This window comes from Centrocercus urophasianus, unplaced genomic scaffold, assembly GCF_019232065.1.
Source record: "Centrocercus urophasianus isolate 14NV4802_14NV808 unplaced genomic scaffold, USGS_Curo_1.0 seq_13, whole genome shotgun sequence".
In the NCBI taxonomy this organism is placed as follows: Eukaryota; Metazoa; Chordata; class Aves; order Galliformes; family Phasianidae; genus Centrocercus; species Centrocercus urophasianus.
Window position 1 is genome coordinate 26,279,428 of NW_024884475.1, and position 14,839 is coordinate 26,294,266.

Genomic DNA, 14,839 nt, shown 5'->3' on the forward strand with positions numbered 1-14,839 from the left:
ATACATACACATGCTTTTCAGACAAAAACAATGTGATTCTCCTTTTCATGATGATTAACAGTTTTACACTAAATCCATGATCAAACCAAATGGTATTTGTTTCTATACATCTCAGGTATGGTCTGGAAACACATGCTAAGCAGTTTCCTGACGTGGTAAGTCACCCAGCAACAGCCTTCTTCACTATTCCCCCACTCCCTGAGTGGTAGGAACACTTATGTTCAGCAACATTGCAGCACAGAAGTAGTGTCAGTGCTATGACAAAGTGTTGGCAGCAGGAGCAGACAATGAACGTGAGAGAGGATTTTACATCACCTGCTTGGAAACAACAGGCCTAATGAGGCTTAGTTTGTTCTGCTGGCCTAGAAGGAAGCATTTCACTCACAAGGGCTGCACTGGCACAAACCTGGTGCCCTGAGATTAGAATACTATGTAATACAGAATTGCAAGAGAATACAAGAACACACCATAACAAGTAAGGAAAATTCAACTGGTAATGGCTGCTCTTGTTAAAAGCCGTTACATAATTTACACCTTTGAAAAGTCTATTTTGTGAAAACAAACATATGCATGCATGTAACACATGCAGCGCCTTTTGCACTACAGCTTCCCCTTTTCAACAAACCTCACATAGCACTGAAATCACCATTTCTCATGAAAAATTGGGACATACAACACTTGGTAATTCACTGCAGCACAGCAGAACATTATGTATACTGCTCACTGTGGTTTTGTGGTCCAACCTTTGCTAATCCCTGCAAAGCTTCAGTGATAAGTTCTAATGAGAAGTTCTGAACTACTAGAAAACCAGCTCTCCGGGATATTCTCTTTCAAAATTAAGCAGTAATGAATGCAAAGATTCGCTCTTCCTTTCAGTAATGCAAATACATTGCCAAATTCAATACTGCTACCAAACCATTACAATGCTCAGCACAACTTTGTACTCATTACTCTTTGAACAAATAAAAAAATGAAAAAATGTAAACAATGAGGTAATTTCAGTGTGGAATAGGAAATGCTATTGCGTGCTTTGCATTATAACAAACTACAATTGCTAGACGATGAATTAGAAAGCTATTCTGGATGGACAGACATCCTACAATGTATTCTAGGCTGGAGGAAATTGTTCTGCAATTGCACTTAAGGCAGGCAAAGAAGAAGAGGGAAAGGGAAAGCGGACTGTGCTTTGTCTGTCTAGAAAATAAGAAATATGAACTTGACTAACAGAAGTTTGAATTCAATACAGAAGCTAAAAAATACGACAACTATTTTCGTTCATGAGAAAAATAAAAGTTTGCATTTTTCACCTAGGGAATTACATCTAAAAGCAGAGCAAGTAATTAAATATCTTGACACTAGACCTGCTGCTTATTAGTCATATTAAAAGCGACTAGAGGCCAAGCACTTTTCTATTTGTGTGTGAATGCCTAATGAAATCTACAAACCAAAGTGTTTCTATATTAGAATGACCGCAGACATATCTTATGATACACTGTCAAAATAAATGTCATAACCTTGCATTCAAGCAGATGACAACTACTCACCTGTTTCACAGTCATCCATCCCCAAACATTAAGGCAAAACCTATCCATGCTGGACCCTTCTCCCCTCAACCTACCTCTTCCATTTCCCTACTGTCTTTATAAAAAAAGTATGCTTTAATCAAAACAAGGACCAGTTCCATTCATATGGCCCAAACCTGTCCCTGGTGTTGTGTTCGAGTTCCACTGAAATGAGAAACTACTACGCCTTTGCACTGCCTTTCCTCCAGTGACAGAAAACCAACTTTTCTGCCTCTGCCCTACAATCAGTTAAATTCTCTTCTCACAGCTTTGCTCAATCTGGGCACAGTTTCCAGTTAAAACAAATCACAGAAGATACATGACAAGGATAGCATGGAAATAGAGAAACTACTTCCCCTCCACAAGTCCTTTCCAAAATGACAGCCATAGAAAATATGAAATCATCTGAACCCAAAACCTCATTCACAAGAATAAACTTATTCAGTCTCTATCTCCATATATCATGTGAGAAATCCATACAGTCCATTCCTTGCGTCCCTTATTTCAAAAGTGTAAGCACTTCATAATGTTCTGTTGCCTTTCTGGCTGTTAATTCTACACAGCTTATAAATAAAGAAAACGTGCATTTTAAGGTAAAAAAAAAAAAAAAAATCCATAACAACACTTTATCCATGATAAAGTAAAATATGGCTGAACTGTAAGCTATATTCATCTGCCTTTGTCACACTCCACATGGTTGCAGAGCCATTATATTTCCAATCAGATTTCTCCACCTTTTATTCAAAGCCACTATACTCTTTCCTTCAGGTTGTGGGTTTTTTTTTTTTTTTTTTTTTTTTTTTTTTTTTTTTAAATAACCTTAGATCTGACCTCTAAAATGGCTTCAATTAGCTTCAAATCAGTAAGTATCTTTTTGAATAAGTATTCTAAGAGAAATCTGTATACAAGACCAACTGGAAGTCCACACAGATAAGCAACTAATGAGTTCTTACTAACCTTTTTTTGGCTTTGTATAATCTTCCGTATGTTTGTATGACAGCAACATTCAGGAAAATTTTATAAAGTTATCTACTAACATGTAGAAAAGGACAATTTGTTTCAACTGTGTATACTTAACAGCATAATACTACTGACTTCAAAGACTATTCCACAAAATTTTACTCTGACACAAAGCCACAGAAAATAAGTATATCAAAAAGAAAGTAGATGTAAATAAAGGAGAGAATATTACCACTGATGTTGGATAACAACAGTTCATAAAAACATTTTCTTAACTTTGAAAACAACTTATTTTTGAAGAAAAAAATTCAAAAGCTTGTTATACTACATAGCATAAAATGAGGTTTTAATCATAAAATGATGAGGTTTTAGTCATAAAATGAGGTTTTAATTAGATTAAACCACAAAAGATAGATAATTAGTAGCCCCTACCATAAGCCCATGTACACATACTAACAAAACAAATGACATTAACAAGTTTATAAAAAGAGAAAGTAGACAGACACCGACTTACTTTTATTAAGTACAAGACATCAAGCTTTCAAAAACAAGGTATTATTGTCCTAGAAGTTACACAAAGCTGCTGAACAAAGCTAAATCTAGATGAAAGTTACAGCACCAAGATAACTAAGTTCACAAAATGTAGTTTTTACCAGCTTAACTGAACCTAACCATTTTTCCTAATTACTTACTCATTAAATAACCGTAGGTCCATTCTTAACAATTCACAAATTTTGCTTTCAGTTTATTGCATATCCTACTGTGTCCTCCACAGACAAGAACTTGAACACTTAATTTGAAAGAACTGTAACCTCACAGCTTTTTAATGCACATGTTATTAATCAATACTTTCACTTAGTAGAAGTTAAAGAAACCTGAATTAATAAAGCCTTTTATAATAATCAGAAAGATCAATACGATAGAAAGGCAATACAAAAGCTGTAAAAACAAAGGTATTAACACAACAGAAAGGTGCTATAAGGAAAGGAAGGATGCTCACCCATCTCCAAAGATCTAGACTCAAAGGGAAAACTCCAGAAAGAAGAGATCTGAACAAAAAAAACTTTCCACAACGAAAGTCAACCCTTAAATAGAGAGTCAAAGAGAGGTGGAGCCAGGCTAAACCCCTTCTGGTCTCACAGGTTAATTGCCTTCACCTGTGCTCCCAAGACTTACTGGGTCCTTTCTCCAGGTGCTCAATCAGTTGTTCAGGCCATGATTCAACAGTTACACCTTTTTAAGCTAATGAGTTCATTAAAAAACACTGAATCCATTCTAAATCAAGATCTCTTATCATCTTTTCTTAAAGGACAAGTTTAGCCAAACTATCTCTGAGAAGTCTTCAGTCTCTTATACAAGAGAACAGACAATATAATCAAATGAATTCTTAATGATGCAGTTCACTAATTCAAGAGAAAAACAGCACTATAAAATTTAATAATGGTCCATCTATGAGCCAAGTTTTAAAACATCAATATTATTCCCAAATCAAAGAGCTTTAAAATGAACGAAGATTCACAAAACAAATTTAACCCTCTGAAAGGTTTTAAATGAAAATGAAATAAAATTTAGTTCTATGAACTTCCTAATCCTATTCGTGGGATGAAAAAAACTTTTCAGAACTTAGGAATACTACCAATGCAAGTAAGCCAGGAAAGCATCACAAATTTGCGAAATATAATTAATCAGTACTTTTTAGAGCTGAAACAGATAGTTACTGTAGAGAGTTATAATGAACATGTAAAACATAGAAATGATTATCCAGCATTATTACAAAACTTTCACGTCTCATAGCTTTAATCATTAAAATGACTTAGTGCATTTTAATTATAGAACTTGCATCTGGCTTTGCAAAAAGAAAAATGAAATATATAATGTTGTTCTAAACCTCAATGAATAAACCATGCAAGCTCATTTCAGCTCACCATACATGGGAGGGGGAATATTTATTCCCCAGACATTATATTTTCTTTCCTTTTGAATTGTTTTACATTATCATGAAAAGAAGCTTGATAATTACAATATAATTACTCGGTAAAAGCATTCCTTGTTCACAAAGGTGCTGAAACAGGCACCAACTACTAAGAAATAGCTGAAAGATCATTTAACTCTACCAGCTACTTCCCCAATAGAAGTCATAAAAAGTGCCAATGTGACCTCAACTGCTGCAAGCTGATGGGCATTTGCTCTCTCACATTTCAAAAATGAACAAGTAAACAAAGCCTAAAATCTGCTGCTTACTGAGGCTTGGAGTAAATACTGCCCTGCTTACTCTGCCTGATGTTCATGTGGGGCTGTGCAGCCAGGTATCCTTTTCCACTTACCTTTTGTAAAACCACCAGCTCTACCATTGCAGACACTGCAAGAAGCACAGTAGCAAGAAAAAATATAGGAGGCAATACAAAAGTACAAACTGGCCTAGGAGGGAAGGTGCTTAGCACACTGTGGGAAATACTTTGCCACCCTAGGAGCCATTTCTACAACCTGTCACAAGATCAGGCTAACTCACTGGAGAGAAAAAAAATTGTTACTCCACCCTGATTCACTGCTAGTCAGCCAGAGAATCATGGAGATAAGAGGGAGTGGCAGGAGGGGTTTTACAGAGGCTGAAAGGGAGCAGAAGAGAGGGGGGAGGAGGGTGCGTTGCAGCAATAAGAGGTTTAGTGAAATTTCTGAGGCCAGAGCAGCAACAGACCCATAGGCCCCTGCAGGAGGAAGTATATGCCTGCCAGTTCCCTATAAATGGAAAGAAAAGCCATGTCTGAGGTACCTGGAGAAGACTGTGAAGTAGGGGAGCACTGTCAGACTGAAAGGAAGACCATAGAAAAGAACTTGCCCCTGCAAGGACACAGTGAAAGAAGGAAAACTGGTTCACCAACTCATTTAAAATTCCACCTTACCCAGCAGATCTGAGGTTTTCCCATTTTACAGTTCACTTAGGTCTAATAAAAATCAGTTTTAAAGATTATAAAGGTTTGGTGTTTTGGAAAGGGATAGAGCTTGCTTATTGTGCCAATGAGATGATCCCAGGCCTACTTCCTATATCAGTTTACTTAGCAAAATGGATTCAGGCACAAAATCGATATAGCAACAGCAACTTTTAAAATTACTCAGTTGGATTTGAAGAAGTGTGGACTCCCAGTAGAGAAACCCCCCAAAATTATGAACAATCTATTGTTCTAGGGAATCAAAGCAAGCATAGAAGAAGGAAAATCAATAGTCCTTCAGCTACACGTAATTTCACAGTATCAAATATGTGCAAATATTTGTGGCAAACATTATTGTTTTCATAGCTGATGGGTCAGCTGAAAGCATTTGGAACTGGTGGATTAGAAAGTTCACTGTTTATTGCTATAGGCTGTTATCTTCCTTTACAGAGCCTACTGCTCCTGAATACAGACTCAGTTTGAAAAGTAGAGTACCAGCCCTCTACTCCTGAGCCTTGCACTGCATCATGCACTCCACATATTATCAAGTCTGGGGGATAAACCCATCTGCTGGAGCAGAAATAGGAAGAAGTGAAGAGATAAGACACTCATGGCGGTTCCACAGCACCTCAACTTCTCTCCAGCCTTGGAGGACTGGAAGAAATTGTTACAATATGTGTAGGAATGATTATAGGAAACATCAGAGCTGTGGTAGGGGGGCTCCTTGCTTTCCCTGATGAATGTACACAGCTAACAGGCAGCGCAGATTTATACAACTGTTCTCATGTTTTGAAACTGTGCATGGTGTAAAACAGCTGTTAAATGAGGAAGTTGAAAGATTTATTACATCATATAGCAGCAGTGGTGCAAGATCAAGAACATAACCTTGTTTGAGGTGTGTTATAATCTTGACAGACTGCCAGAATACATAACTTTGTACATTATATTTAACGTTCTGTTCTGAATGAATATGAGTATATCACTACATGTGATACTGACTAGAATTATTATGAAATGGGAAAAATTATTTTGCTCAACATTGCAAACACACACAACAGCGCTGTTACTATCTGCTCAGTGGTCACCAGAGGAGACTTGCTTATGATCAATATCACTAAAAGCATTCTGTGTTGTATCTATTTAATTGGAAATGCTTATTAGCTGTTTTGAAGTATCTTTTTATCAAGGTGAACAGAAATCAAGTGTCTACTACACATCAGAACCAAGTACTAACCCTACTACTCCTGATGTTGTAAAGGAGTGTTTTCTCTAATGCCTCTATTTCCCTACAGTATGGAGCACATCTGGGTTTTTTTTTTGACAATTTAGATGAGCAGTCCTGAGTACTCTCTGCATGGGAATGTAAAACACCCAGAGAGGAATGAGTAAGATGAGCCATTGGAGAGTGGTGCTAGAGTTCTCATCATTACAGTGATCGACGCTTTACTCAAGTCCTATTAATGTTGACTGTATCCTCTATTCCATTCAACACTAGTAAAAGGAGATACAGGTTGAGAGAGGTGGAACACTGTTTCAAAAGATAAATATCCAGTAACAAAAAGTGAGCAGAATTTTAAAATGAATCATAGATGATGTGACTTTTGTAATGAAAAAGGTAGCAAGGCCACTACATTTTGTTGGATGAAACAAAAAGTGAGTTGACAGTAGGGAAGAATGAGTTACTCTCTGTAAGCGACTTACAGCATATTAAATTAGCAATACCGTTTAAGGACAGAAAGAGTTGATAGAGGCAGGCTAAAGTGAAAATACATTCTGATACAGGCATAGGACAAAGAAGGAAAATTCTACTGAAGGGAAGAGCACCTTAAAATGGAAAAATAATTCAAAGTTATTCAAAATTATGTGAAAAAAAAATATATAGAATAAAAATAGCTTGAAACTTAACATGCAAATGGAAGCAACAGTATCAACATTTTTCAGTATAAAGTAATGATAGTTCATAGAATACCAGTCAACAAACATGCTTTTATCAGTTAATCCAGCTTATACAATAGGTATGCATCTTGTCTCATTTCATATTACATTGTTTACAAAGAAAACAGACTGAAAGCAGCATTTTTCTATCTGATATGCAAGAGGCTTTTACTTATAATCAAGATCCCATGTTAATTAAATATATTAGACTTTAAAATGAAAGTTTCACCAAAGCTCCAGTATGAAAGAAATCAGATGATCTTCTGAAATATTTCTATTTTGCTAGTAAATTTACTTCCAGATTTTCAGATTACAGAATCACAGAATGGCCCGGGTTGGAAGAGACCTCAAGGATCATGAATCTCCAACCCCTTTGTCACAGGCAGGGCTACCAACCTCCCCATTTAATACTAGACCAGGATGCCCAGGGCCCCATCCAATCTGGCCTTGAATACCTCCAGGGATGGGGCATCCACAACCTCTCTGGGCAGACTGTTCCAGCACCTTACTACCGTCATAGTAAAGAACTTCCCCCTGACATCCAACCTAAATCTTCCCTCCCTCAACTTAAAACCATTTCAGATTTCTAGTTTTATGAAGGCATTAAGCACCAACATTTAAAATCATACTATTCAGCTTCATTAGACATCTGGAGCAACTGTTATCTAAGTCATAAGTAAAGGCTACAGAAAATAGCATGCAATTAATAAACATTAGTAAAATGTGTGATCAGATCAAGAAGACAGACACTGAATTGCTACTGTAGACGAGTTCTGCTCAGGATTCACGGATTCAGTGCTTTAACTAAGCAGAAGTTTTTATCATTAAACTCAAGTAATTTAGTGTACTCAAGTTCCACAATAATTAGGCTTCATCTTAAATACTGGAACTACTATGACTAGTTTCTATAAAACTGTTGCCTCAAACTGCTAATTAAAAAAGGGCAAGATATATCCTTCCCCTATCCTATATTATTCATCAAAGATTATATGAAAACTGCTGCATACATGGGACAATAACATAAAACCTTGTGATATTGCATAAAATCTAAAGCAATCAAAATAAGTGATAAAAATGATTAATAAAGCAATCAATGAAAGCACTGGTAATGTGGAAGCCCGAAATAAAAAAGTATGTATTCTAAATTAGCACTAATAAGGCAAGCAAACAAATTTAATTTGCAATTGGAATTACGATTTCTTCTGAAATGTACTTCCCTTTCTTTTAGTGGTATAGGGTTACTCATTCTGAAGCACTAGTGTGTCCTCTGGGCATGTACTGATTATTTTAAAGACATTCTAAATTATTTTGGTAGTGTGAAATTCCAGAGCAAATTATACATATTCTAGACTATAATAAAAGAGAAGAAATGTGCAGAAAACAAAACAGATTGATATCATGAGAGGATTTAAACGCCTGATTATATTATTGAATTTCAAATATTTTTGTCAGTTATCTAAAGTAGCACTGCAAAGAAATTTTCAAGAGCTTCTTCAAGCTCTAGAAATGATGTTACTGCTTGTTTGCTTAAATATTTTCTTATAATTTTCATACTTGACTGGCTTTTTTTATTTGTTTAAATTATAATTATTTATTTTTAAGAGAGTGTAAAAAGTGCACAGGTGTTTACTGCTTCCTTGGGGGTAATTAGATTTCTTCAGCGTGGATCCAGTGGTATCTCCGGAACTGTTTTAGAATTTGAGAAATGAAGCTTTGTCAGAAGCGTTATGAATGGTGAGGCTGTATTATATGTTTTGGCTATACTAAAATTGTTAATGAAGCTGTAAAATCTAAATATTCTTACAGTATAAAGTGCAATGCAAGTGCAAAAAAAGAAAGTAAGAAAATTCCATACTCTGAACTTTTTTTTTAGAAGAAAGTGCTGAAAACCTGAAGGTGTGGCACATAGAACTGATTATGATTTCCAGTGGGTTATGACAGTTGTTGTCTAGTCTTTCCCTGAATTGTGTTATATAGTCTTTCCAATAGTCTTTCCCTGAATAGTATTCCCTGATTGTTTAGAAGCAGAAGAGGGAAAGATTCTGATCTTTTTTTCCTTGGCAAAGTAATAGTGTATTTTGTGAACACTTGTTTATTTCCACCTTGACTTTATATACCAATTGAACCTTTGATCATCAAACTCCCTCATATCAATGTCCCATAATTTAACTCTTCTGAATTGTTCTGTAGCAGCTAATACAGTTTTGCAATTTCAGACATGGAAAGAGTAATGTGCTTTTCAAGTTAAAAACAAATGCACTTACCTATGTTTTAATGTATCTGTTGAGGCACAGATAATCTACTGTGCTCTTTGTTCCTTTGCATTTCACCCATAATTAACTTTATCAGCTCTTGACCAGCTAGTTCCTAAGGATGTCTGCCTTACAAAAGATTGCAAATGGAGTTAGAGCTGAAGGACTTTCTTAGGCCCTAAGCTACACAACTGATAGGAATAAAAACAATAGCCAATTTCAACATTGCTTTCCTAGAATAGCTATCAAAATTAGAAGAAACAGCTTTGTGACAAATTACAACATTGTTTAATAAGTTTTTTAGGTATTTTTAAGCTAATATTTTATTTTTATATATTAACATAATACATAATGGTAATATAATATTAATATTAATAAAATAAAATAAAATATTATTATAATATAATATATAATAAATATAATATTAAATATGCTATATTTTAGCAAGTATTTATGTAAAATAGCAGCTTCATATTTTTCCTCTTTCTTTATATCTAATTCTCCATGGACTCACGTCAAATTTTCAAAAGCTGTTTGCCTTGGCTATGACAACTTTTGCAGCTTTTGGGAAAACAAACAAACAAACAAACATTTTGTTCTCATGTTCAACAGATTCACTCAGATTTTTTTAATCTTAAAGGGAGTCTTGATGCTAAATGTTTTGGTATGTTTAAGTCTTTCCTTTTCTAGAAATCTACTTTTATGCATACTTCAGTTTCCTTCCATCAAATGCATTTAAATATTTCATTTAACATAAGAATTAATCCTGAAATCTATCCTGTTATGTGTTGTGAGCATTCAGGACATCAAATTTCTCAATTCAAGCAGTGTATTGCTTAGATTTATTCATTTCAACTGTTTCCCACTGCACAACAACATATGAGTAATCTGTACTCAGTAGGAAGAAAGAGCCTTGGCATACAGAAGACAGTTGTTCTAACTACCTGTTAGCCAGTATGTCATTCTCTAAAGCATATTTTTCTAAGTTTGTGTTGAAATAATTTTGAAGTTCAGAAAGACATAACAATCATGCTTTTTCTTTATTTCATTTATCACTACTGTTACATTAATTTTTCTATAGGGGAAAATAAGTTCTTAATCTCTGAAATATACAAACTCTGCAATGCAGATTATTTTTTTCAATCTAGAGAAGCAGTGTTGAATGTAAACTTGAAACACAGTTTTCAAAAATCAGAACAATGTCAGTTTTTTTTTAAAGTAACATCATTTTGTGGTTTCTTTGTGCCTGCAGAAACGCAACTGCAATATTTAAAACAATATACCTAGTCACCAATGGGGAGGAGGGGGGGAAAAAAAAAAAAAAAATTTGTGTTTTTCAGCTTCCAGAACCAAGGTCTTGGGATAGATGTAGTGATAAGTAGCAGCTCTGGGACTAATTGAGACTACACAGCCATGAGTATGATTGTTTTCACTGCTGTAAAAAAGGTATTATATACTACAGTTGACCTCGTTGTTACGTGAAATATATATGTATATAGCGAATTTCAAAAGATGGAGAGGGGAAGTGAGGGAGAAGAAACTACCATCACTCACCCACAATTTTTTACAGTAGGAGACATGCACAAAACACCTACCACCTTTACCAAGTCAAAATCACTGAGATCTGAATAATTTGGTGCCCTTTCTGTTCCCCATCTTCTACACCAGCCAGACAGCACTATTTTACTATTAGGTGACAATTCCCTGTTCTGCTGGGAATCACCTCAGCAGTGCAGAAGTCAAGCTTGCTGTGCATATAGTGGTAGATGGTGACTGAATACATTGCAAGCTTCCTTATACCTGTATGACACATTGAAAATGCAACTGAAATGTCTACTCATCCACTACCAAATAAATAAATAAATAAGTAAATAAGATGAAAGCTGATAAAAGATAAAAGATGATAAAAGAAAATCTCTTACTGGGCAATAAACATCAAGTGAGATTTCCATAAATCTCTTTACTATGTTCCATGGAAGTGGAATCCCATAATTTCCACTTTACTATGTAATTCAAAGTATAACAGAAAGTTTGATTACTTCCTTTTATTATCAAATATGTCGCTTTACTGCCACTTAGTATTTGCTTTAAAAAAAAAAAGGTAATTCAATAGATTAAGCAACCCAGAATTTGGTGGGAGGTTTAATTAAATCAGCCTTTTCTGAACAGTTGTTGGCTGATGATCCAGGCAAGATTCCTAAGGCTTAGGCAGTCCATGTTATTTCATAATTGTTAAAATTGATTTATGTTCCTGTTTTTCTGCCCACATATACCCTTGAAGAACAAAGTGAATTTATGCAAGATAATCACTATGAAGCAGCCATAATCTTTAGGAACTGGTTGCAGTCAAGGCAAGCATATTTCTCTTTTATTCCATAAAAGCCCCAGAGCTCCTCTTTCAATGCATTAGGTTCATTCTTAGTATTTCAAATCATCCACATTATTTTAATTTCTCTTACAGAAATAAAGATTTGGTACCAACCACACAAAAGCTTTCACTTGTACACATTTAGAGAGAACCTGTCTTTTATATTGCAATATTCATATCTAAGCATGTCTTTCTTTAAATTGCAAAAGTGATTATGAATATAAATTCACATAAATGAAGAAATTAAGTTCCTTTTCTACATCAAAATATCAGAAATGTTTTTCATCACTGAGACTGGCACCATTCCACTTACCTGCATTGCCTTGATTTGCACTCTTGGATTCTTCTGACCAGATGTTGTGATGAAAAATACAACCTTATGTGGAGATGCAGCTGGTGATGAGATGTCCACAGGAAAGTGAAAGAATTCTCCTTCATGTTTCAAACCTTAGCACTTGATGAGAACCAAGATCTTTATGAAGTAAAAGGCTAGTACACTTGCTCTTTCTGACCAGGCAGTGCTGTGGCTGCTCAATATTTACTCAAAGCCACAATCACCTTCTGATCTGAGGAGCAAGTGACTTGGTGATTCTCTTCCATTCTGATTGCTATGCACAGACAGTGATGAAAAGACAGATTATAAAAGATTATGTAGTTTTCCAGTCCCCAGACAGTTTACTTTGCTCTTTTGCAAGTTGGTCTAATGCATCATCATCTATCATAAAAGGCTTATAAAAAAAGTGCTGGATCTTTGAGATTATCTATGCTCCAGTGTTAAATAAGAAAGATAAATCTGCAGAAAAAAATATATAAAAATTAGGAGCTCAAATTAATTCTAGTCAGCAGTAAAAAGCTGATTTCCTTTCCTAATAGGATTCAAGCCCTAATGTCCAATAATTCAAATTAATACTATGCCTCAGGGTATTAAGCAGCCTTTCTTTCTTTTACCAAGAATTGCCTGGCGACTGTATATTTCTGTTTCATATGCCATGTCCTGCCAGTATAATAAATTTAATGGACCAGAAATCCACATGACCTGTCAGTCGTTTCAGTGTATGTTTAAGTACAATCATACATTTGCATATTTGTATTAATGTAACTTTTTTTCTACAACATCCAATACATTGTAACACAATGATTGAACTGCACCATAAAAATATGAAGTTTCTAATTACATCAGATTAAAATAGGAGAGCATTTCAACAATTTTTCTGTTCCAAGACACTATATTATGTATTCTATAGAAAGAAAATAAATATAATTAGAGACCAAATACTACACTCCGCTCCATATTTGGTAGGAAGACAGTGAGGAAATACTGAAGAAACTGATTTGATTTTTGGCAAGAGTCTACCCTGTAAAACGGTATTTCAGATTTCATCAAGCTCGAGAATAAAGAAGTTCTTTGAAATGTCATCACTGTACAGTTAGTTATTTCTTTCATTTGGTTATGTTATGCGGCTTTTTCCCCTAGGGGTACAAGGGCTTTGCACCCACAGTGCAGATTAAAATACACCTTCCATGGGAAAGTTATCTCCTGGCCTCCAAATCACGAGATAACTCTGGTAACTCCATTTTTTTTATCACTCTAGACAAACTGGTGCTGAAAAGTTATCAAAAAAATACAAAAGGAATTGTGTGGATGAGTTTGCAGGGGCAGCATTCTCATGCAAGGCTCCTGGGACAACAGCTGAGGATCTTTTCTCAGCCTTTTGAACTCTGAAAAGCAGTATATATATCTAATAACATCATACCAACTAGGAAATTAAATGATGAGATTAAATGTGAGATCTACTGCCAAAGTAAAAATTTCTGATCTACACTGTGAAGAGGCAGTTTCTCAGGGACAGGAATTAGAAGTGGGGAAATGCACGCAATCAAGTTAAAAGCATAACAGCAATACATTTCTATGTATTAATTTAATGTTCTGGACAGTTACCAAATGGGAAAATAATTACTGTACCATAAAATTTGTGAGGAAAAAGAAAAGCTACTAAACTACTATTTTGACTCCTTAAAATCTATAACATGAGCTATCAAAACAAAATAGGATTCACACAATTAAAAATGCTATAAAAACAAAAGTATATAACTCTGGTGGCTTTTTTTAGGGGAAAAAAAAAAGCTGTTTTTTGATTTTTTGACATTTTGTGTGATTTGCATATTTTTTACAAATTTGTGATTTTAAAATCTAACATTCTTTCATTTTGAATTATGTCTTGTAATGCAAATTTTTCTACATTTAACGTGTTGATTTAGAGTGGTAAGATGCAGTGCATGATGTGGCAGCATGTCTTTACTGGGGCTGGAGGAAGGAGAGACAAAGATGACTACCTGTACCATAAAGTGTTCACAGCCAATTTGAATGCTATGCATACAAATAAACGCATATCTGTAAAAAGAAAACAAACAACAACAACAAAACACAAAACACGCACACAGACCATTTTACTATACATATGATGGAAGCATTTTGGCTCCGCATTTATTCTGCCACTCCAATTTAGGGGTAATTTAGAAGCACCATTCTATTGGCAACATGTCCACTTAATCAGAAGTAATTATCCAAGTACAGGCCAGTAATCAACACAGAGCTTTTACACTGAATTTACATCATGTTCACTTTTGTCATCACATATAACTTATTTCTGCTGCAAATATGCATGTTCAGTGTTAAGCGTTTGCCTGGTAGTAACACGTCTCAATTTCAAAAGAGTATGTGGTTGCTGACATAAACAGTATTGCAGCAAGCTGTATGGTTTGAACTAAACTTAGAGTCAGACCCTAGATTTCAGTGGTACTGAACAGCAAAATACAAGCCTCTAAGGGGAAGCC